The 23727-nt window shown below is 38.9% G+C and overlaps 1 long non-coding RNA gene across 1 annotated transcript; it reads left to right on the top strand.

The window, feature by feature from the left end:
* The first annotated feature begins 9127 nt into the window (after positions 1–9127).
* On the top strand, positions 9128–23221 carry LOC149127295 (uncharacterized). The gene is made up of 3 exons (XR_016231175.1): positions 9128–9257; positions 13049–13158; positions 22367–23221. It is a non-coding gene; the product is annotated as an uncharacterized LOC149127295 (long non-coding RNA).
* Positions 23222–23727: the final 506 nt, after the last annotated feature.

The following is a 23727-nucleotide window of genomic DNA, read 5'->3' as shown; positions in this document are numbered from 1 at the left end:
TAACTATACACTCCTTCCTCCATGGACAGGTGACAAGCACAGTATAATAGCTTTCCTCAAGGACATTTTAAAGCTTCAAGGAATTTTGGTTGGTGCTCTCAGCTGTTTCCTCTTCTGATGTTCCTTGCACTCTGTGATAATAATCAAATCTTTGCTTCTCCCACCGTTCCCTGTAATTATCATGCTTACTTCAACTCAGGATGAGGGATGACCATTTTGCTTTTCCTTTTGTCTAATATCTAGCACTGTAGCTTTAATGTGTGGTCATATCCTTGCAGGCATCTAGATGTGGTATTGGTAGCTGAGCATTTTTGGTAGTATGGCAAATCATCCTGGTTTTCCTGAGACTGAAGAGTTTCTGGGACACAAGATTTTCTGCACTAAAACTAGGACTATACCGAGAAAACTGGGAGATTTAGTCAACCCACATTGCTCTGTCTGGCTAATTTACCATCCACCACCACAATGCCTGCCAAATAGTAACACTTAAATATTTTAACTCAATACTAGTTATATAATTAATTTAAATGAATACTACTTTTTAATTATAATAATTATTTAGGAAATACATGAATATTTTATGTTGATCGATAATTCATTTCATGTGTGAGAAACTTGAAATGCAAAAGGGCATTTTCTGGCCAGGACTAAATATCCAGTAGGTGCCAGATTCATGATTTGAACCCAGATCTGTCTGATTTCAAACTTGTATTTTTTTCCAGAATACAGCAATGGCTGTATAACTTCCTGTTATCCACCTGCTCAAGCTTTTACATTAGTGCTGAGCTTGGGGAGCTGTCAGAGACAGGCTCCAAAGGAATGAGAAATGTTAATAGAGGCTAGCACTTTGTAAACTCTCAGTACTAGCAACCACCCTTTTCTCTCCAGGGTCCCTTTCCCCAGGGAAGCTTGTTATCTACAAGAAACATGAAGCCACGAGAAAGAGAAAACTCCCAGCTATCAGCATGAGCTAGAAATTGGGCATTTATGGTTACTTTTATCTTCATGAACATGTCATAAAATATATTGCTTTAATAACCCTAAACCTTCATGTACTCTTTAAATAGCAGCATTTATAGCTGATATGAAGATGCTATAGATAAAAGGCAGGATTTCGTTCCTGTGTTTACTTACAGGAATCTTCACAGTGGAATTGGTGCCCTATCCATTTTCAATTGATCGTCTCATGACATTAGTTAACCTGTGGCATATTCCACTATAGAACAGAATAACTCTCCAATCACACTAAATCCTCTTAGTAGGTTAGATATATAAGGCAGTGTTGAATTCTCTTAATAGAATATTATAGTTGGTTTTGTTACTGATGTGGGAGCTATTATTTTAGTGTAATAAACAAATGCAGCTCATAATTATCAGATTGTATTTTCATTAATGCATGTGCCACCCTTGCATAGCAGTCACAGATGTATTCTTTGCTTATCAAATTTAAAAGATTTAAGAAGTAATTATAGTAGGACATCTAGGTATGAAACTGTAACTGGTGCTCAAGGTCAGTGCTTTCTTTTGCTGCATATGACTAGTTGGTGTAGTCAGTGGTCATAGTGAACTGAAATGCACACATAGTCACAAGTTAATCATAACTTGAAGAAGTGGGCATAGAAAATATGCCCCCACCTCTCTTGAAAAAAAGCAATGGAAAAAACAAACTGAATCATGAATTTGCATTCAATGTTTTGCCTAATATAGTTTTAAAACTCTTTCCCAACACTTCGGCCTTCTTTTCCTTCTATGTGATGTGTAGCTAACTATGCAGATGAGTTGATTTAGCAGGCCAAACTTTAAAAAAATGTATGTATATCACAATTGTTATATACTCACTAATAAAATGGCAGCCTGGAGGCTGATACTGTGGCATAGTGTGGAAAGCTGCCACCTGCAGTGCTGGCATCCCAAATGGGTGCCAGTTCCAGTACCGGCTGCTCCACTTCCAATTCAGCTCTTTGCGATGGCCTGGGAAATCAAGAGAAGATGGCCCAAGTCCTTGGGCCCCTGCACCCACATGGAAGACCCAAAAGAAGCTCCTGGCTTCAGATCAGTGCAGCTCTGGCCATTGTGGCCAACTGGGGAGTGAACCATTGGAGGGAAGACCTCTCTCTCTCTCTCTCTCTTTCTCTCTCTCTCTCTGCCTCTCCTCTCTCTGTGTAAACCTGACTTTCAAATAAACAAATAAACCTTAAAAAATAAATGAAATGACAGCCTAATGCATTAAGAGTTATTTCCATGAAAAATTTAAGTCAGTATTTTATAATGTCAAGTCACAATAAATATAAACTTTGACATTAGAAATTTAGCCTTGTTAAGGTTTTCATTTTTGAAGAAGTAATAATCTTACTTCTACTGCTAAGCACAGTAAAGATTTGGACAACCAATGTAAGCACTGGGATTAATGAACCCAGTGTATGATATCTCAAGACCAATATCATGGTCATCACCTAAAAGAGATTCAACTGCTTCTTTGGGTATGCGTATTACATCTTATCCCCCCCCCCCTTTTTTTTTTGCTTTAGTTATCTGTATTTATTTAGTTCCCTCTTATCCAACTAATATTAAAGTACCTGAATGAAAAAAGACATTTTGTGCAATGTTGTATCACACAAACATCCAGTTAAATAACCCATATCTTTTTAAATTTTAGAAGTATATATTGATTGCTTAATCTGTGATATTGGAATATATATGTTAAGGATATGGAAAGATTATTATTGGGGTCTGAAAAACAAATAGATGTGACATATCTCATAGTAAAGAGATTAATCAGCTACATTTCATTTGTTAGAAGGAATTATATCCAACCAATTAGCTGAATTTAATGATCCATCCATGCCATTATTTTGTTGCTGCTGCCACCAGTTAAGAGATTGCCTAATTTCTGAATGTGGTTGGCTAAACACAGACATCTGACAAATTCCAAAAATGAGGATCAGCACTGTCCCGGTGCCCCTCTTCCAGGCCAGCTCTCTGCTGTGGCCAGGGAATGCAGTGGAGGATGGCCCAAGTCCGTGGGCCCTGCACCCCATGGGAGACCAGGATAAGTACCTGGCTCCTGCCATCGGATCAGCGCGGTGCGCCGGCCGCAGCGCGCCAGCTGTGGCGGCCACTGGAGGGTGAACCAACGGCAAAGGAAGACCTTCCTCTCTGTCTCTCTCACTGTCCACTCTGCCTGTCAAAAAAAAAAAAAAAGTATTATTTTCAGCACAGGTGTTTGACATAGTAGTTAAGATGACACCTGGGTTACCTGTAGTTCATACTGGAGTACCTGGATTTGAGTCTCAATTCCACTTCCAATTCCAGCTTCCTGCTAATGTATACCCTGGGAAGCAGTAGGTAATGGCTGTAGTCATTGGTTCCTGCCGTCTGTATGGGAGAACTCAATTGAATTCTTGGCTTCTGATTTTGGCCTAACCCAGACCTGGCTGTGTCAGGGATCTAGGGAATAAGAAGCACTGGGCAGGAGATTTCTCTGTCTCTCTCTCTCAAATAATTTTTTAATTGTCTTTTTTTTTTTTCAAAAAATTTACAAACACTTAGAGTCTATGGGTGCTATGAGTATTTTAATCACGTTTTTGATGGAAGTGACCTTAAGTTATTTTAAAATGTAAAAATACAAACATTAATTAGGTAAAATCTGACTCCATCTAAAGCTTCAAGTAACTGCTGGGAGGGAAGAGTTAAAAAAATAAAGAAAAAGAAAGGATAGCACCTCTGTTTGTAAAAGCAGAATCTCTGAATTGCTTTGACAAAGGTGTGGGATATAAGGTAAGATGTAGAGGTTTATCATGTCTATACATTGCAGGAAAGGATATACAAGTTCTGAACACAAGTAAGAAACAAAACTTTCCCCACTGCTGATTAACATGGATTATCGGAAAGACTGGCTGTGGCAGAGAAGTTAGTAGACTCTTGGATATTCCCACCCATCCTCCCCCCAGTATTGAAGGCTGTTAAGAGTAAACTTCTAAAGAGTATCTTTACACAAAAGCTGAGATTTGATTGTTAAGGTGTGTTAAAAGAAAAATTCTGAAGTTGCTAGAAATTGATATGTTAGAAATTTAATCCTCATCATATATTAATGATATTTGGATGTAGGGTCTTTGAATGGTGATCAGGATTGGGTGAGATAATGAGAGGAGCCCTTGTGATGCATTGATGGCTTTTTTACAAAAAGGAAGAGAGACCTGAACTAGCACATTTGGACCATCTCACTATGTGATACCCTCTGCCATGTTATGATGCAGCAAGAAGCCCTCGCCAGATGACAAGCAGTTGCTGGTCCACGCTCCTGGATTTCCCAGTTTCTTGAACTATAAGAGAATACTTTCTATTCTTCATAAACTACCTGGTCACAGGAATTAATTTATAGCAACAGAAAATGGACTTTTTTTAAAAAAAAATCATTTAAGGTATACAAATTTCAAGTATTTCATACATATAGATTTATGAATATAGTGATATTTCCTACCCTATCCTCCCTCCTGGCCAGGGTCTCATCCTCCTTTTTGTCCCTCTCCTATTCTTTCTCTTAATTTTTACAAATATCTATTTTTAGTTTACTTCATACTTGTAAGATTAACCCTGCACTAAGTAAACAGTTCAAAAAATATTATGAAGAGAAAAAAACAAAAAAACATTTTTCCTCAACATAAAAGGTAAGGATTGTAAATGATCATCAATCTCAAAATATCAATTCTACTCCAATACATTAAATTTTACAATTTTACATACTATTTTTGTTACCACAGATCAGGGAAAATATGTTATGTGTCTTTTTGGGACTGGCTTATTTTTTTTTTTTGTGGGAGGACTGGCTTATTTCACAAAGTATAATGGCTTCCAATTTCAACCATTTTGTTAAAAAAGACAGGATTTTATTTTTTATTTACTGCTGAGTAGTATTTCATAGTGTATATATACCATAATTTCTTTAATCATCAGTTGATGGATATCAAGGTTAAGTCCATATCTTAATTATTGTGAATTGAGCTGCAATGAACACTGGGGACAGATAGCTCTTTCATCTGCTAATTTAATCTTGTTTGGGTAAATTCCCAGGAGTTGGATTGCTGGGTGTTATGGTATATCTATTTTCAAGTTCAGAGGTATTTTTGTATTGTCTTCCACAATAGCTGCACCAGTTTACATGCTGACCAAAAATGTACTAGGGTATGTTTTCCCCAACATTCCCGCCAGCATTTGTTGTTTGTTGATTTTATTTTATTTTATTTTTTAAAAAATTTTTCAAAGATTTATTTATTTATTTTGCTTTCCATTAGTATGGAATATCTTTTTTAATCCTTTCACTTTTAGTCTGTATGTATCTTTGTTGGTGAGATGTTTCTTGTTTGCAACAGATAGATAGGTCTTGTTTTTTAATCCATTCAGCCAGCCTGTATCTTTGAATTGGAGAGTTGAGGCCATTTACATTCAAGATGAGTATTGATAAGTAATGACTCGACCCTGCCATTTTTCCATAAATATTCCAATTGTTTGCTTTGGATTTACTTTGTACTTTTACTGTGAGATTTTCTGCCTTCACATTCATTCATAATGATGTCTGTCTTTCTGAGTTTCTGTGTGTTGCACATCCTTAAGCATCTTTTTTAAGCCTGAATGAGTGGTGTCACATTATTTCAATTTCTCTTTGTTATGGAAGGTCTTTATTTCACCTTCATTCATAAGTGAGAGCTATGCAGCACACAGTATTATGTGTAGAAAGCTATTTTAAGACTTGGACTAATATCTCTGCATCCTAACCTGCAGGGTTTATGATGAGAAATCAACTGTGAATCTAAATGGAGACCCTCTGAATGTAATCTGGAGTTTCTCTCATGCACATTTTAGAATTTTTTTTTATGTTCTATTGTTCAAAGTTTGACTAAAATGTGTTGTGGTGAAAATCTTTCCTGGTCATGCCTATAAAGAGTTTTATGTGCCTCCTGTACTTGGATGTCTCTTTCTTTCTCTGAGCTAGGGAAGTTTTCTGTTATTATTTCACTGAATAGGCCTTCTAGTCCATTATGTTTCCATACTTCAGAACTCCTTAAGGTCCATATGTTGGATCATCTGATAGTATCTCATAAATTTCCCACACTGTTTTAATTTTTATAATTTCCTTTTTTTCTTGGTCTGACTGAAAAATGTTCAGATTTCTCTTCCAGCTCAGATATTCTTTCTTCTGTCTCACTAAGTCTGTCATTAAGTCTTTCCACTATATTTTTATGTGACATATTAAATTCTGCATTTCTAATATTTCATTTTGATGTCTCTTCAAAATCTCAATTTCATGGGAAAATTTTTCATTCATGTCATGTATTTATTTCTTTAATTTGTGAATTTGCTTCTCACTGCTTCTGAGTAATCATACAATAAATCTTTTGAATTGCATTTTAGGCATTTCATCAATATTGTCATTTTCAAATTTAATATGGAAGTACTGTCATGTTCCTTTGGGGTGTCCTGTTGCCTTCCGTATTCTTGTTTCTTGAATTTCTGCATTTATTTTTAGGCATTCATGGAACCACTTGTTGGTTTTTCCCTATGATGGCTTTCATCTTTGAACTATTCCTCTGTGGCTTAGTGGAGTATCTGCTCTTTCGGTGAATACCCAGAGGTGTGTGCTGAGTATGGCCAAGGAGCTCTGGTCAGTTCTCCAGGGTGGGATGAGTATCCAGGTGTCACCCAATTTGAATGTGGTAGTTCTCTTTTAGCAGAAAGGAGGTTATGATCACCTCTAGTGGCATAATCATACCCTCATCTCCTCTCTTCCAAGGAGATAAGTGCCCAGGTGTTAGCCCACAGTGGGTACAGTAGTCATCTGCCCTGCCATATGAACTGCACAAAGATTCTGTGTAGTTCTTAGTTTGAGCATGGATCCTTTGCATTGACCCATCCCAGGCAATCAGAGAGCTCTGAGTGTGTGGATCCACTCACATTGATTGCCCATAGACCTAGCTATACCCTGTGCCCTTTTGTGCTGTCACAGATTTCCCACAGTCAGCACACAAAGCTCCAACAGTCATGGGGTGCAGAGGATCAGCTCCATTCCGCTAGCCTGTGCTGTTCGCAGAGAAGCAGAGACGTTCTCAGGGCCGGCTGCCTCTGCGTGCTCCACGGCGGCAGTTTTAGCCCTGGTGCCTGTGATATGTTGAGAGGCTGGGGACACCTCACAGTTCTACATGGGTGTTCAGCCCCCATCTATCCTCCCAGACTCAAAAGTCAGTGGGGAATGAGGGTTTTTCCCTCTGATGGAGTCTCTGGATCACACACATTAACAAGAGCCTCCTGCTGCCGCTCCAGTTCATTTCACAATGTCAGCTTCTCCCTGGTGGTTGAAGGGCACATACACCTGAGCTCTTGCCTCCACTACTACTGACAAGGTGGCATCTTGCCCTGACCAGTTGTTAGGCATGCACATGAAAGCGCCTGCAGCTGCTGCTTATATGCAACATGGTGTCTGCCCTCTCTCATTCAGTTGTCGGGTGCCATTGTGGGTATGATGTGGAGAAGGAAACATGCCCCACTTTTGGGGGAGTCAGCTAGTAACCTATTCCCTTTGGGGCTCCAGGCCAGACTCATGCCAAGCTCTCCCTGTGGCTTTACCACCAGCAGCATGGGTTGCTGCAGTCTGATTTCACCTTGCTCTGGAAAGCTGGAGTCTTCTCTGGCTCCTGGCTGCTGGGGTCCTGTGTTGTGTCTGAGCTTGTGCTGGACATCTGCACCTTCCACTCTGACCCTGAGCGCTCCTCTTCATTCTATAGAATTCTCACTGCAGTTTTCTCTCTAACTTTCCCTAAGAATGGGCTTCTTCTATTTTTTTTTTTTTTTTTTTTTTTGCTATTTACCCCAGCCTAGAGCAGTATACCCTTCCCTATTCTGCCATCTTGGACTAACACACAGGTTTTTACTAAGAAATGAATTATAAATCAATATTTTTAAAAAATTTTCCTCTAAAGGAATTACATTTTCTTGATTGTTACGTATAATCACTTGCTTAAATAAAGTCATCTTTAAACTCCAAAATATTCATTCAGTTTTTTTCTGAAATATAAAAATGACTAAAGTCTATAAAAAAAAATTTTGGTATCGTGATCCAAAATTGCAGGTCCAGAGTTTTTGGTGTGGTGAATACGACTGATTTGAGAGATTCCCTCTCAAGCTAAAAATGCAGTTGAGAAGCACATTGTATGCCTGAAAAGAATCACTAATGATGCATTAAACAAACGATTGATTTGGGAGCAGAATGACAACTTGAGTTTTACTCGGTATGCCTCAGAAACTTTTTGTGGAAATCCATATATTATTGAGCAATACTGAACCTCTTACTTCCTGGCTGTGGATACATTTTTAGCACTGTACCTTTATTATTAAATAAAATCTGTAAAAGGACTAAGTAAAAATTCTTCCCACTCTAACATAACTAAAGGAATGTTCTAAAAATTCTCAGGCTAACATGAAAATTTAGATTTAATCTTGATAAAGTAAATATATTAGTTCAATTAGGAACTTTAATAATTAGATTGCAGTTTTTCATAAAACAGTTTTATTGAGACCTAATTTAACTACCATATAACTCACTGATTTTAATATGTTCATAGAGTTGTACAACTATCAGCACAATCAATTTTAGAATATTTTTATGACCCCAAAAAGAATCCATATAGTCATTAGCAGTCACTTCCATTTATTTCCCCTACGTTTCAGCTTTATGTAACTACCTATTTGTCCCTTTGGATAATATTTTTTTATGACAGGCTTCTTTCTTTTGGCATAATATTTTCAAGATTCATTCATATTTTAGCATGGATCCATACTTTGCTTTTTTAATTGCCAAATAATATTCTTTTATATGAATATGCCACATTTTGCTTATGCATTCAACAGTTGATAGACATAATTGGTTGTACTTTTTGGTTATTATTAATTATGCTCTTAAGACTTGAGAACAAGTTTTATTTTCTTTTATTTACTTATTTTAATTTTATTTGAAAGGCAGAGAGGAAAAGAAAATGAGATATTCCGTCCTTTAATTCATTCCTCAAATGCCTGCAATAGTTAGGCTGGGCCTGGTTGAAGCTGGGAGCCAGGAACTTGATCTGTGATTCCCACATGAGTAGCAGGCGCTCAACTACTTGAACCATCACCTGCTGCCTCCCAGCGTTTGCCTTAGCAAGAAGCTTGGGATTAGAAGCAGAGCTGAGACTGAAATGCAGGAACTGCAATATGAGATGTGGGCATCCCAGGTAATGTCTTAACTGCTGTGCCAAAGGCTCACTTGTGAACCAAGTTTGTATGGGGATTTGTTTTCTTTTAGGGGAGATACCTGTGCAGGTGTAAAGTCTCTAAGCCACATGACAACTCTACTCCTATGTCTGATATTTTGAGAAACTGCCAGATTGTTTTCCCAAGCAGCTGCACCCTTTTGCATTCCCAGCGGCCACCTGTGTCAGTTCCAACTCTGAATCCCGATACTCATCCCCCTACAGGGCTTCTGTAGTTGATATTTCTTCTCCCTTCTGGGCCTGTTGCGGTTGTTGATATTTGTTTATATTTTTAGCTGCTTGGCTGGACTGTTTTCAGTGAAATTTGTTTCTCCCTCCAGTGTGCTGCCTCAGAGGGTGCAGCCCTTGGCATTGCTCAGTCACCCTGGTATGCCAATGATTTGATCAGGGCTCTTCTTGTCTTTTCCCCTGATCTCGGCCAAACTATGGCTCTGAATGCATCACACCCAGCTCCCAGCCTCCTCTAATTTCTGGTCTTTGTATTGTCTTCAGCAATGTCCTGGGGCATAAATTTCTCCACAGTCTGATCCAATAAAACTTCAGTCTCTTTGCATGGGTGCTCTTTGAAGCTATCTTTTGAAGTTTGTTCCCACCCCAGAAGGGATCTTCTTAGCCGTCTCTTTCCCTGGTTTTGTTAAATTTATATCTGGTCTGTGATTTAGCTGTTGCTTTTATAAAGCTACTAGTTCTCTATTAAGTGCTTACCACTGCTGCTCCAGAGCCATGAGCAAGGGCATTGACTTATTTTTCTCAAAGCAGCACATCTCCACAACTGGGGCACTTCCTGTTTTCTTGGCCTGTCTCTTCAGACATGGATGCTTTTCCCTACTCATAAGCAAAGTGGGACAAGGGCAATTGGGAACCACTCTTTCTGGTTTGATGCACCTGGAGGAGAACCTCTAGCACTTGGAAAAGGATTGAATGGAGGAAATGAGCCCCAGAGCATTCATCTACTCCTGCCTGGAATAGAACATTGGCAACCCAGAGAACTGGTGTAAGAAGTACTGATAGCTTGCCTTGCCATAGGAGATACTGTTGCCCTTGGCTGGAGCTGGGGGAAAGATATCCTTGTGTTTCTGGCTGCACTTGCCTGAGGTAGAACTTTGATCACATTGAGCTAGGAGAAAGCTAATGGCTCAAAATGCCATAGCCTCTCATTGTACTTACTAGGACTTCATAAATTTTCTTAAATATATTTCCATTTACTATGCCCCCTTAGAACAATATCTAGATCATTTATTTTTCAATTTTTTTCATCAATTATGGTTGTTTCACTGGTGATAAAGTCCACTAAGCTCTTCATGTTGTCATTCCAAAGAGTTTCTACTGGTGCTTTCTGAAGAAAAATCTGCAATTTGAATATATGTGTTTGGATAAGACAAAAAATTCTAACAACTACAAAAGAGCAAGGGCATTGTACCTACAAAAGATCAAAATTCATCTCATGATTTTTTTTCCAGAAATCAAGTGGCAAGAAGATAATGTAATATTACTAAAGTATTAAAAAAAAAAGAAAAATAAAGTCAGCAATTTATTGTCGAACTGAGACTGTGAGACAGGATCACAACCCCAGCTTGGCTGAAGTGTCTGTCTAAGGTCTGATTGTACTATCTAGAAGTTAGCCAAACTGTATTTTCATCAGAGCCTGGTCTGGGAAAGTTCTGCTTCCATACTCTCTTCAGTTTTGATGGGATTAATTTCCTTGCAGTTGTAGAACTGAAGTCCCATTTTAATGCTTGTTTTTGGCAGAAGCCTCTGTCTGCTCCTGGAAGTCTGCCTTAGTTCCTTGCTATGTGAGCTTCTCTCTAGGGTCTCTCGCAACACGTCACTTTAGGTTATGGCCAGCAGGAGAATTTCTCTCTCTGGTTTACTAAGTCAGAGCCCTATCTAATACAACATAATGGTGAGAGTTACATTGCATCACCTCTGCCATGTAAAGTAACCTGGCGCAGGACAGGACAGCCCATCACTTTGCCAGCATCTATTTCATAGAAACAGGTACAAGTGCTACCTGCACTGAAGAGGACATTATCTGAGAAAAAAACTCACTGGGGGTCACCTTTAATGTGTCCACCAAATACTTCTGCACTAAGAAAAGTTTAAAAGGATATTTAATAAATGACAGTATACTTGATTTCAGATTGATAATGTGTCAGGAGGCAGTGAGTGGTGGAACAATTAGTTCAGGGAGAAGAGACTGCTGAGCATTTTCCTTCCAAACCTCCCTGACACAGAGTCTGTTTTCTCAGGGCACCGCCCCAGCCTTTTGTTGTTTGTTCTGTAATCTCTGATGGGAATCAGAGCATCAAATTATGATATACATTATTTATTTTTCATTTCTATTTTACATGCTATGGCTTCTTCCCCTGAGGTTTGGCGTATATCCTTGAGGATTTTTAGTTCCAAACTCAATGTTGAAAAAGATAGAATAGGAACTTTGGGAGAGGAAAGGTGTGAAGAAGAAGCATGGGTAAGCCACGGGGAAGAGGGTTAGGGGACAGATGCATGCACAAGATAACGGAGGTGGGCAGAAATAACAAGGGAATGAAAGGGTTGACTTCTTGTTATACTTCAGTAGAAAATCAAAAGAGAAATGAAATCAGCTTAGTTGCTTACACACCTTTTTTGATCTTCAACTAATCAGTTAATGAAAAGTTAAAAAAAAAGTGTTTAGAAGCTGTGAGGAACATTCAAAGCTAAGGCATTATTCAAGATTAGCACAAAAAGTTTCCCTCTATACTCAGCAGTGACTCCAGCTAAAAATTATTTAGGCAGTCCGTGACTTATCAATGTGCCACAGACAGGCTATTTCTATACACTGATTATTTTTAAAAAATTCTTCTATCTGTCTTTCCACATGGTTCTAGTACTCAGTGTATTGTGAGTATATTTCAGCACAGAAGCTGCTGTTGGCTTTGATTTCCAGAAGCTGATTGATGATAGCCTTCCTAAGTAAGCAGAAGTTACCAATAAAATTGACTCTAATGGGTGCTTGGGGTGATGTTATTACACAGCTGCAGACAATAAGCCAAGAGAGAAACAGCTGATGTACATCTTGAGATTGAGCTAAGAGGAGGTGCTTGGAGCTATAGTTTAATAGAAATTTCAAAGTATGTATAGTGCTTATTGTATTTGTGGTGCATTAGTGGAATCGGCAAAAGCATAATATTAAGAGAGCCATGGATTTAATGCTCAGAAGAATGTTGAGAGGAGGGTGAAACTCTTAATTCCAGTTACTCTTCTATGCTAGTCCTGGTACCAATCACTGATGTGGGAACAGATCACAAACTGGAGAATCTGCTCAGATCACTCATCTGTTTAACCTATAGGTTGAATTTTTCCCTTTGCTTTTATGATGAATTCCCGAAGCTTCACCTGACCTATAAGGTATCCCATTACTTTGTCCTTGTCTGCCTTTCCAGCCCTTGCCTTTGGTATTCAATCCTTCCTGGATGTCATGATTTTCCTTGAAAGTATAGGATTCATTGTTGCTTGAAGTTTCTCAAATGCTTGGCTCCCTCCACTACTATACTATTCCTTTCTCTTTCTCTTATTGACTGTACTCATTGTTCATGCCTCAAGTTAAATGTTCCTTCCTGAAAGAGGCATTTCCTTGTCTTCACAATAAGTTAGTCTCCTCATTATGTACTCGTAGAGCTCCTTGTGGTCCACAGCACCCATAATATGGAACAGGATATGCTCACTTTCCCCCTTTTCTGCTGCACTGAAAACTCCATGTTTTCATTTCATAGCTGCATCCACAGCACCTTTTCAGTATTTCTACTACTTGTGCCAAGGGAGGAAGGCGGCATTTTGGAGTCAATACCAGCAATCACTGATAGAACACAGAGCGTGACTGTGGGTAAGTCATTTAACCTCAGCGGACTTATTTTCCTTCCATGTAAAAGGGAGAGGTGTCTTTCTTGCAGTTTTCTGAGAACTAAGTGATGTCATGTGCACACATTTTTAGGAACAGCATATAAACTGTAAATGATGAAACACAGGATGTGGCCTCTGCCTGATTTCGTAGGTTGCATATAGTTTGTCTCCTTAAAAGTCATGTTGGATTTTAATGTCCATTTGGAGGTATTAACAGGGTAGTGATATAATACAACTGAAATGTTTTTTTTTTTTTGGGGGGGGGTGCATGGTAGATGATTAGGATTAGATAAGGTCTCCAGAGTGGGACTCTTATGACTGAATCCTGATAACTTTTATATTTCTTAAGTTTCATCTGTTTGAAAGACTGAGAAGGAGTGGGAGAGGGAGAGATAGAGATAGACACACACACACACACACACACACACACACAGAAAGAGAGAGAGAGAGAGAGAACAAGAGAGAGAGAATCTCGTTTGCTGATTCTATTAACAATGCCCAGATGCCCAAATGCCATAACAGCCAGGGTTGGGCCAAGCTGAAGCCCAGAACCTAGAACTACATCTCGCTCTCCAATGTGAGTGGCAAGGGTCCAAGTACTTGAGACATAATCTGCTATCCTCTGGGATGCATTAGCAGGAAGCTGCATCAGAAAAATGTAGCCTTGACTTAAACTGGCACTCTGATATGGGATGTAGACATATCAAGTGGCAGGTTATTCTGCTGTACCACAATGCCAACTGCAAATACTGGTGGCTTTATATGAAGAAAGAACAGAGGATACAAATTTATGATTTGTGTTTGTGACCTCGTGGTGCCCTGCACTACTACCTTGATACTCTGCCAGCAGGAGGGCCTATACCAGATAGAACCTCTCAACCTTGGGTTTCCAGTACTTTGAGATGAAATAAATATCTTTTTTAAAATTTACACATATTATTGGATTTATTATTTTTATTTGTATTTTATCTCTTCATGGTATATTCTGCATTTGCCCCAGAGTAATGAGACACATAATTCATTTTTCACTGTATACAACTATTTTTGTTAATTTTTGACTGTTTTAGCTTATGTCTCAGAGACGATTTTCATTTTTCTTTTTTTTTGTGTGTGGTTCATCAAACCTTATGATGAGTAATTGGAGGTCACAGGATCTACAGTTGCTTCCTTTCTCCTGTGGTCATATTTGGACATTCCTGCCATGTGGTCAGCATTTCATAAAGCTTAGATCCTTGCTTTCTCCTTGTTATATCCTTGATGTCCTTGAGCAATGGAAGATTCTTTTGATTTTTCCTTCCTTCCTTCCTTCCTTCCTTCCTTCCTTCCTTCCTTCCTTCCTTCCTTCCTTCCTTCCTTCCTTCTTTCCTTCTTTTTTCTTTCTTTCTCTTTCTTAGAAATGAAGAATTTAATAGAGCAAATAAAAATGCAATGGAAAACCTTAACAGCAGACTTAGCGAGGCAGAAGAAAGAGTATCTGAACTCTCTCTGTCTCTTCTCTGTCTCCTTGTAGTTCTTTCAAATGAAAACAATTGAAAAAAAGGAATAAATTCATATCTACTAATGTAGGTGAGAGTTTGTCTTTAAAAAATACCATTTCTTCGCATCAACCCCCTGAGATTCTGATTTAGTATCCTGGGTTAGGTTAAGAAATCTTTATTTTTCATGTGATTATAATTCAGGCGTTTGAGATCATTTTTAAAAATTTTTTTATTTGACAGGTAGAGTTAGTGAGAGAGACAGAAAGGTCTTCCTTCCGTTGGTTCACCCCTCCAAATGGCCGCTACAGCCAGCGCTGCGCCGATCCGAAGCCAGGAGCCAGGTGCTTCCTCCTGGTCCCCCATGTGGGTTCAGGGGCCCAAGCACTTGGGCCATCCTCCACTGCCTTCCCAGGCCACAGTAGAGAGCTGGACTGGAAGAGGAGCAACCGGGACTAGAACCCGGTACCCATATGAGATGTTGCCGCAGGTGGAGGATTAGCCAAGTGAGCCACGGCGCTGACCCCTTATTGATCATTTTAAGAAGCATATCCCATATATCTTTGAAGAAAATTCAAGTACTCTTTTTTACTTCCAAATGTAAAATGTAAGACTGAAATTATGAAGTGATTTTCTAGGTACAAATCATTTCTATGTGTAAAACCATGTTTGTTTTGATGCAATCAAAATTATATTGAGTAGTCAGATTAGTTATTACTTCATTCATGATAAGGAGTTCCAGAATAAATGATTACTGTGAGAGTGTAATACTGGTAATATTGCCCTCAAATTCTAGGAATCAATGGTCTTTATTCATGGTATATTATGATTTGAGTCCCTCAGAAAATTGACCCTCTGCCATGTGTTTGATTCATTCAACATGGGCTTCCTGATGTCTTCTGGGTTGCAAGCAAGAAAGAACTTGCAAAGAAAAACAGAAAATATATCTTGTTAATTTGGGTTAGGAAATCAAACGCCTTCCATAAAATAAGCCTGTTACCTGAATTACTCCAATAACTCCCATTGCCCCATTCTGAGAAAATGTGATGGATCTGAAATGACTTGTTTGTGGTTGATTGTGCTATACGCAAGAACACTGTTTCCTCTTTTAACCTCATTTTTGTATTTCTTACTAACAATTACATCTCTCGTCAGGTAGAGATACAGTAGCTTTCCTGACATCAGGCTTCTCTTTGCCAAGTTGCACTTGGTGAATCGTGATCAGATTCTCCTGAGGCCAATCAAACAGGGTAATCAGCCTGCCCAGATTGACCCAATTAAGTTTAATTAGTTGTTTTTTTAATCTTTAAATTTCCTAACCAGGTGGATTTTATGGTTTTTATTAAATAGCGAAGAAGAACTGAATCTTTGGGATTAGTTGGCCTCTCAGGTGCTTTCTGGAGGTAATAAAACTGCAGGAAATCTTCAACTCTCTGTAAGGAAGTCAAATGAGAGTAAAAACATTAATTTCTGCTTCTTTTAGGCTCTCTTTTTTTGCATGGGGTGTTTTTTTGTCCTGGCTTGAACAAATATCAATCTCATTCATTATGCGTGGTCATGCTTATGTTAAACTACAGTACTTTACAAGGAGGAAGTGCAGGTCTCACCACTCCTTGGTTGATATGGTCTCCAATTTTTTTTTGATTAGTTGGCATTCAGCTGGATAAGTTCAAATACAGGCTCTGAAGGGGACTTCAAAGAATTCCTGGATGAAAGCAAAATGAAAGTGCGGCAAGAGGTGAAACAAATAGAGAATAAAACTAACAGAAAATGTGACAATACTTTTTTTTTAATGCAGTGAAAGAGGAATAGTTAAAGTAGCTGTGTTGAGATAACTCAATGTTCTACTTCTGGGCAATAATATTTTTAAGATTTATTTATTTATTTGAAAGGTGGTGTTACAAAGAGAGAAGGAGGGACAGAAAAGAGAAAGGTCTCTATCCACTGGTTCACCCCTCACATAGCTGCAAAAGCTGGGGCTGGCAAGACTGAAGCATGAACCTGGAACTCTACCTGGGTCTCCCATGTGGATGGCAGGGGCTCAAGCACTTGGGCTGGATCTTAAGCGGACCAGCCAAGACTTGAATGAGTGCTGATATGGGATGCCAGTGTCACAGAGGCAGTTTAACCTGCTGTGACACAATACCAGATGGCCGCAATGGCCAGAGCTGTGCTGATCTGAAGCCAGGAGCAGGAGCTATTTCCAGGCTTCCCATGCGGGTGCAGGGGCCCAAACACTTTGCCATCTTTCTACTGCTTTCCCAGGCCATAGCAAAGAGCTGGATTTTCTGTTTTTTTTAATCACATCCCTTGCTTGCCAACCTTCTCTCCCTCCTTCTGTGTCTTCCACATTTTCCCTACCCCAGGTCTTCTACTTGTTCCTCCATCTCCCCTTTCTCTCTGCTTCCTCCTGTCATCTTCCTTCTCTTGCTCTTGATTTTTGTTTTTGTCCTCCTTCTTTCCTATACTTTAACTCAGGGCTTCTCAAAATTTCCTGTACATCATATTCATCTTGAGATGTTAGAGAACAAACTTCTGGCCTCTGGGGCACTCCCAGAGTATCTCAGTCAGGAGGTCTGAGGTGTTGCTTGGGTCTTTTCTACCAAGTTTCCAGGTAATGACACTTCTGCTGGTCTAAAGATCATACTTTCAGAACCACTCTCTTAATGGTTGGAGTATCCTGGTCTCTGCTTCTGATGTAAAATCAACAAACTTTGATCAATCTTATAATATTAGAAAAAAATAAAATAAATTTAGAATAATCATACATCTGGAAAATTGCCTACACTGTCCAGGCAATTTTTATTGTTATTCCATGTAATGAAAATCGGTGTTACAAATGCCTAAAAATGAATATTTGATAACTTTTCTGATGCGATATTATAATATTAATACTATCAATCAGAATTACTTTCAAAATGAGAAAAACTGAAGCTCCCAAATTGGCGTGAGCCCTGAGCTGTATGTGATGCTGCTGCAGTGAGTTGTGCAGGCAGGAAAATTAGAAAAGCCTAAAGGCTTGCAAAATTTTTCACCTAATTTAAGCAACTTCTATTTTATGACCAAGGTAATTGCTTTCCAAGTTGGTTTTTCTTTTCTGCCATCTCTTGCACTATTAAGTCATTGCCCCCTGATACACAGTAAACATGATTTAGTTATCATTCTTTGGGAAGGATTGCTAATAATAAAAGGATGCTTTCCCAGTGGCTGGAAGAGAAACAGTGGTTGTCAGGGGTCAGGACTATATTTGAAATGGACACACTGTAGATGTTAGGGCCAGAAGAACACTTTAGCAATGATAGAGATGAATTGTAAGGAACCCATCTCTGCCCTAAATTTGAAAATAAAATGCTCTGCAGATGTGATTTCTCCATCCACCTGGAAACAATTCTTGCTTGCCTTTGAGATACCATCTTTTCTGATACACCTGTGATCTCATTGGCAGCTCTTCCTTCTCATTCTGCTTTGCTGGACCCTCTTCCCTAATCTCTGACTGTTAAGATGCACCAGCACTTGGTACTCAAGTCTATTTTCTATTTGTACTCAGTCTTTTAATGGCCTTACCCAACTTCATGTCTTGAAACAACACACACACAAACTAGCACATTTCACCTTTATATCTTTGGTTCTGACCACTCCTCTAAATTCCAGATTCCCATATCTGATTGCCTATATGATATTTATGTCTAAATATCTAATCATCATCTATATCTTACCATGTTCATGAATGATATTCTCCTTTTCCACTATAAACTTGTTCTTTTCCAATATTTTCCATCCCAATAACTTGTATTTCCATTTTCCAAGTTGCTCAGGCAAAAAAAAAGAATGTTGGTGTCATTTGAGTTGCATCTCCTTAAACCTGTATTCCATTAATCATCCCTGACAGTTGGATCTTCACAATATTTTTTGCCACATCTACCCTTGTCCAGGCTATGCTGTTTACTGTCTGGACTCCTGTACAGCTTCTTGACCTTGATGCATTGGTTGTATGCTTTCTTGTCATCTTTCCTCACAGAGCATTGCAGGTGGTCTCTTACCACATAGATTTTAAGTCACACTTTGTTCAAAATCTTTTAATAATGCTCCTTCACATGCTAGAGCTGTGTTATTCTCCTTTCATTTAGCATACAGGCCTAAATTCTTGCTTTTTAGAACCAATGTTACTTTTTGACCAACTCAGGACTGTTTTGTTTCCTGCACACATAATGCTGTTCCTTGACTCTCTATTCCCTAGAGTAGATTCTTCTGCTTGGAATATTGTTTATTCCAATTTCCTTAAGTCCTACTACTAACTCCTACCTTTGAGATGTCTCTCTCTAATTAGGTCTTCCTAGGTACCCCTCCTCATTCCTTCCATCTTCCCTTGCTTCTTGATTAGATAAATAGGCTTATATTCATAAGTTTTCTATGAAGAACACCTATTAGTCCATCTTGCAGATTGTGCTCATTGCTGAGTCAACTACGTTGGGACAAACAACTACTGAAATGGAGTGGTCTGCATCACATAGCCCTTTGCTGGAGAGAGGGTGGTAGTTACATAGTTAGGTTTATATTTGTAAGTGGCAGAGATTCCAAATACAACAGTGTCTTAAACAAGGAGAAGTCCAGGAGGAACTCTACTCCATGAAAATTTTAAGGATTCATGCTTTACGTCTTGTTCCTGTGATGTGCGAAGGCTCCATTCTCAGGATCACCTCGCAGTCCAACACTGATGTTCCAATTCCAGCCTTCACACTGATAGAGCAGCTAGAAAGAAAGGAATTCCGTGGGGATAAAAAAGGAAAGGGCATTTGTGAAAGTCTCTTCAAGAAAATTCCAGAAGCTGTCTCATGAATTTTGATCTCATCTGCCAAAATTTAGATACATGTTATTTTCATTTGGTGGAAGGGGGAGAGAGAGAGACGAAGAGACAGAGAGAAAAGACCTGAGAGAGAGAGAAAGACCTTCTATCTGCCATTTTACTCCCTAAATGTCTACAGTAACTGCGCCTAGGTGTGACTGAAGCCAGGAAGCTGGACTTCAGGTTGGGTCCCCATGTGATTGGCAGGGACTTAAGCACTCATGCCATCCTGTGTTGCTTCCTAGGGTGTTCATTATCAGGAAACTGGAGTTTGAAACAAAGCCAAGACTAGTACCTAGACACTTCATTATAGGATGTGGACATCCCAAATTATATCTTAACCACGGTGCCAAATGATCACCCTGTGGTTTGATTTTATTATACTGTATTCTTATGCAGAGAGAGGAAAACAAATCTTGGGGAACAATTAACAGTTCATGCTACTGTAGCATACTATAATTGATATTTCTACCACCTCTGGAGAAGATAACAGAAACCTGCCACAAATGGAATTCCAGTTAAAGCCTGAAGAACACTAGAAAATCCTTCTCAGTGATTAATATTGTGGTATTAATAGCTTTTCATTTCTCAGTATCACAGTGATAAAATATATTTATTTACCACATAACTCATTGATCTACATAGGAAATATTTATATATAAGACTTGTGCTCATCAGTGATAGAAATTTGAAGTTAAAGTGGTATATGTGGTTTTTGGGTCATTTTAAAACCAGATTTTTCCAGCCTTTTCTTACATTTTAGGAGTCTTATGAAAGATTTTTAAATGTTTACACATTTTTGTTAATTTGATCACAGCTGGTTTTATTGTACCCAAGCAATGATATATTCATTGCTGGGCTATATTGCAGCACTTTATCTGTCTACCAAACTCTGGAGAAGAACCCCTGTGCTGAATTTGTAGATATAGCCTGAGCCCAGAAATTGTGTGTTTTTCTCTTCTACTGTAATATTTTCTTGCTGTTCATTGTGAAATTTTCTAGATAGTAATAAGGAGAAGAATGTATCATTACAAGTTCCTTATAACAATTTTTAAGCGATGTTTGTCTAATCTCCACAACATTCTGTTTGGAGTTTCACTATTAGTTCTATCTCCTTTTTTTTATTTTCTAGTTTAATTATGATATAAAAGGAATAATATGTTAGTATTGTAAAATATCATGAGAAATGCTTCATGGGTTAGCTTCTCAGGCTCAAATGATTCAGTAATGAAGCAGTTTGCATTCTCTAACCTAATTAAATTTAATTCATGAGTGCTTTGTTTTCATTTTTTCTTATTCAGGTATATTTTGAAAGTAAAAGCACTGCCTGTGTGTTAACTACTTTGAATGCATCTTTACTACAGCCAATATGTGATTGTAAAATAGGACACAAAAGCTAATATAAGTCCTTGGGTGGCCATTACAATAAAGAAAGGTTCATTTTTGGATTTTCTGAAGTAAAAGCCATCTGTCAATAAGTAATATTTGTGTGGGGAATATGGAAACTTAGCACTGCATAGAAGTTGAGGAAGCTACTTAAGAGAAACATAAAACTGTGGTATTTATCCTCATGGAAACTTGCAGTCTCATTAAAGGGAGTAAGAATTGAGTGTTCTTGTACATTGACCACATTCCCATCTCCCTTGAAATGAAAGAGGGCTCAGACAAATTTAGTTAGACACTTTGACTTGGATTTTTCTTTTTCTCCCTCTTCCCTTTCCCCTTCCTACCTGCCTGCCTGGCTTCCTTCCTTACTTTCTTACCTGAGCTTTTGATTTTTTGTTGTTACTTCTTTCTTTCTATTTATTTTAACAGTTTATTGACAATGATTGGCTTGAGAGCTTATTTATTTTATCTTCTCTCCATGACATCCTCCTTGGAGCTGTATATAACAGAGCTCATAGACCTAAATGACATACCGAATCTTAGAAGGATTTACTGCATTTGGGATACATGTTGACATCATGGGGAATGAGACAACATACTCAGCCATAAAAAGAATGAAATCCTTTCTTTTGCAACAAAATGTATGCAACTGGGGACCATTATGCTTAGTGAAATAAGCCAGTCCTAAAAAGACAGACATCATATTTTCTCTCATATCTGGAGGTTAACATAGAATACAAAAATGTATAAGAATGAGACTTAATTTTAATGATTTTATTGTTGTTTTTAGCCCTTGTCTATATTCCTGTGGAACAGTGGTCTATGCTTTTCTTGATGAACATTATGGTTAGTGGTGCATTAAACCTGTAATTATAAAGTGGATTGAAAGTATGTCTTCAGCTCACTAGGCTAATCCTCCGCCTGCGGTGCCAGCACCCTGGGTTCTAGTCCCGGTTGGGGTGCCGGATTCTGTCCCAGTTGCTCTTCTTCCAGTCCAGCTCTCTGCTGTGGCCCGGGAGTGCAGTGGAGGATGGCCCAGGTCCTTGGGCCCTGCACCTGCATCGGAGACCAGGAGGAGGCACCTGGCTCTTGGCTTCAGATCGGCGCAGCGCTCTGGCCGTAGCAGCCATTTGGGGGTGAACCAATGGAAGGAAGACCTTTTTTTCTGTCTCTCTCTCTCTCACTGTCTAACTCAGCCTATCCAAAAAAAAGTATGTTATTATAAAAATTAAGGGGAAAAAGAAAAAAAGGACAGAAGGGAGATTTAGGGAAGGAGAGATAGAAGAAAGCATGGTTATCTTATTAGCGTTGTATGTCTGAAATACATGAAATCTATTCTCTTTATATTAATAAAAAGACAAAAAATAAAGTATAACGCAAAGGAGTAAATATTCCCAAGTTTATTTATGCTATATTTTCCCAAATACTGTGTAAGATCATTTATAATAATCTGTTCATGGCTTAATTCCCTCTGATCATTCTAACAGCAATCTTTCCAAATGAGTTAACGCGAGAATTGGCATCACCCCACTAGCATCTTCTGTGGCTGGAAGCTGATGGGGAAAGGCCATCTTCCTGCTCAAGGTGAGAGAAGACTACTGCAGCCTGCACCAGCAGTGGTTTTGACTAAATGAGAACTCCATGGTCTCCATTGTCTTTGAGTCTGGCCTGAGGAGCTGGTGGGCAATAGGGCTTCAACTTAGCTCCATGAAGGGAGGCAAAATTGTTTCTTTCCCCTCCCCCACCAAAGTGCCAGACCAGTTTGCTGTGGCAGAACTATAAATAACCTCTGCCATGACTTGAGAAATGGCAGGTGGCACACTTTAGGAATGAGCTGGCTGTCAGGATGGAGCACAGATCCCCTTGCACCCTGTGACTATGGGAGTCCTGCAGCCTGTAACTGTGGGAATGCTGTGACTATGGAAGTGCTACATAAGCTGCAGAACTGACAAGGGCATGGGGTGTGGCTGGGTTCCTGGGACTTAGCTTTGTTCAACTACAGAAGGTCAGAGATCTCTGAGTGCTGGAGACTGATCTCCAGAGGGCTCAGTGGTCACACAATGCAGAGTGTTAGGGCTCCGTGTGATTTGTATGCCTGAGTGGGTATGGTGTGCAGGCACTGTGTACTCACTCTAGGCAGTGAATCGGCTGGTTTCCATTGGCACATAGGAGGGCTGAGGCCCTGAAAATGCCAGCCAGCATCAACATTTTCTCCGTCTACTGATCCACCATGCCCAACATGAGTGTCTCTCTGGACTCTTGGCCCACCCATGGTGGCCAGCGTTCCCTGGCCTCACACAGCACATACCTTTGGATCTATGGCATAAGTCACTGGCAATTCCCTAGTCAAAGAAGCCCAATTCCAAGAGCATTAGGAAAATCACTGTAGAAAAGCAAAAAAAAAAAAAAAAAAGTAATATCACTATGTTCCTAAATCTGTATATATGAAATACATGAAACTTGTGTAACTTAAATAAAATTTAAAAACGGAAACAAAGAAGAAACATGAACAAGGAAGGCAGTATGACTACCCCAAAGGAACACAATAATACATTCATAATGGGCTGTGAAGAAGGGGAGACTGACAAAATGAATGGTTGTAAGATTACTCAAAAACACAAAGAAGCAGTTACGTCAAATAAGAAAATCTGTACATGACACGGATGAGAAATTCTGCAAAGTGATACAGATATTGAAGAAAAATCATACAGAAGTATTAGAAATAACTCAATATGTCAAATAAAAATAGAGTGGGAAGACTTAACAACAGATTTGTGAGGCATAAGAAAACATATCTGAACTAGAAGACAAGTCCTTTGAATTAGCTCAGTTGGACAAAAAATGAAAG

Source organism: Oryctolagus cuniculus, chromosome 3, assembly GCF_051225735.1.
Source record: "Oryctolagus cuniculus isolate XC-2025 breed Fujian yellow rabbit chromosome 3, ASM5122573v1, whole genome shotgun sequence".
Lineage (NCBI taxonomy): Eukaryota > Metazoa > Chordata > Mammalia > Lagomorpha > Leporidae > Oryctolagus > Oryctolagus cuniculus.
The sequence above is the reverse complement of the archived record's forward strand: the minus strand, read 5'-3'. Positions and strand labels throughout refer to the sequence as shown.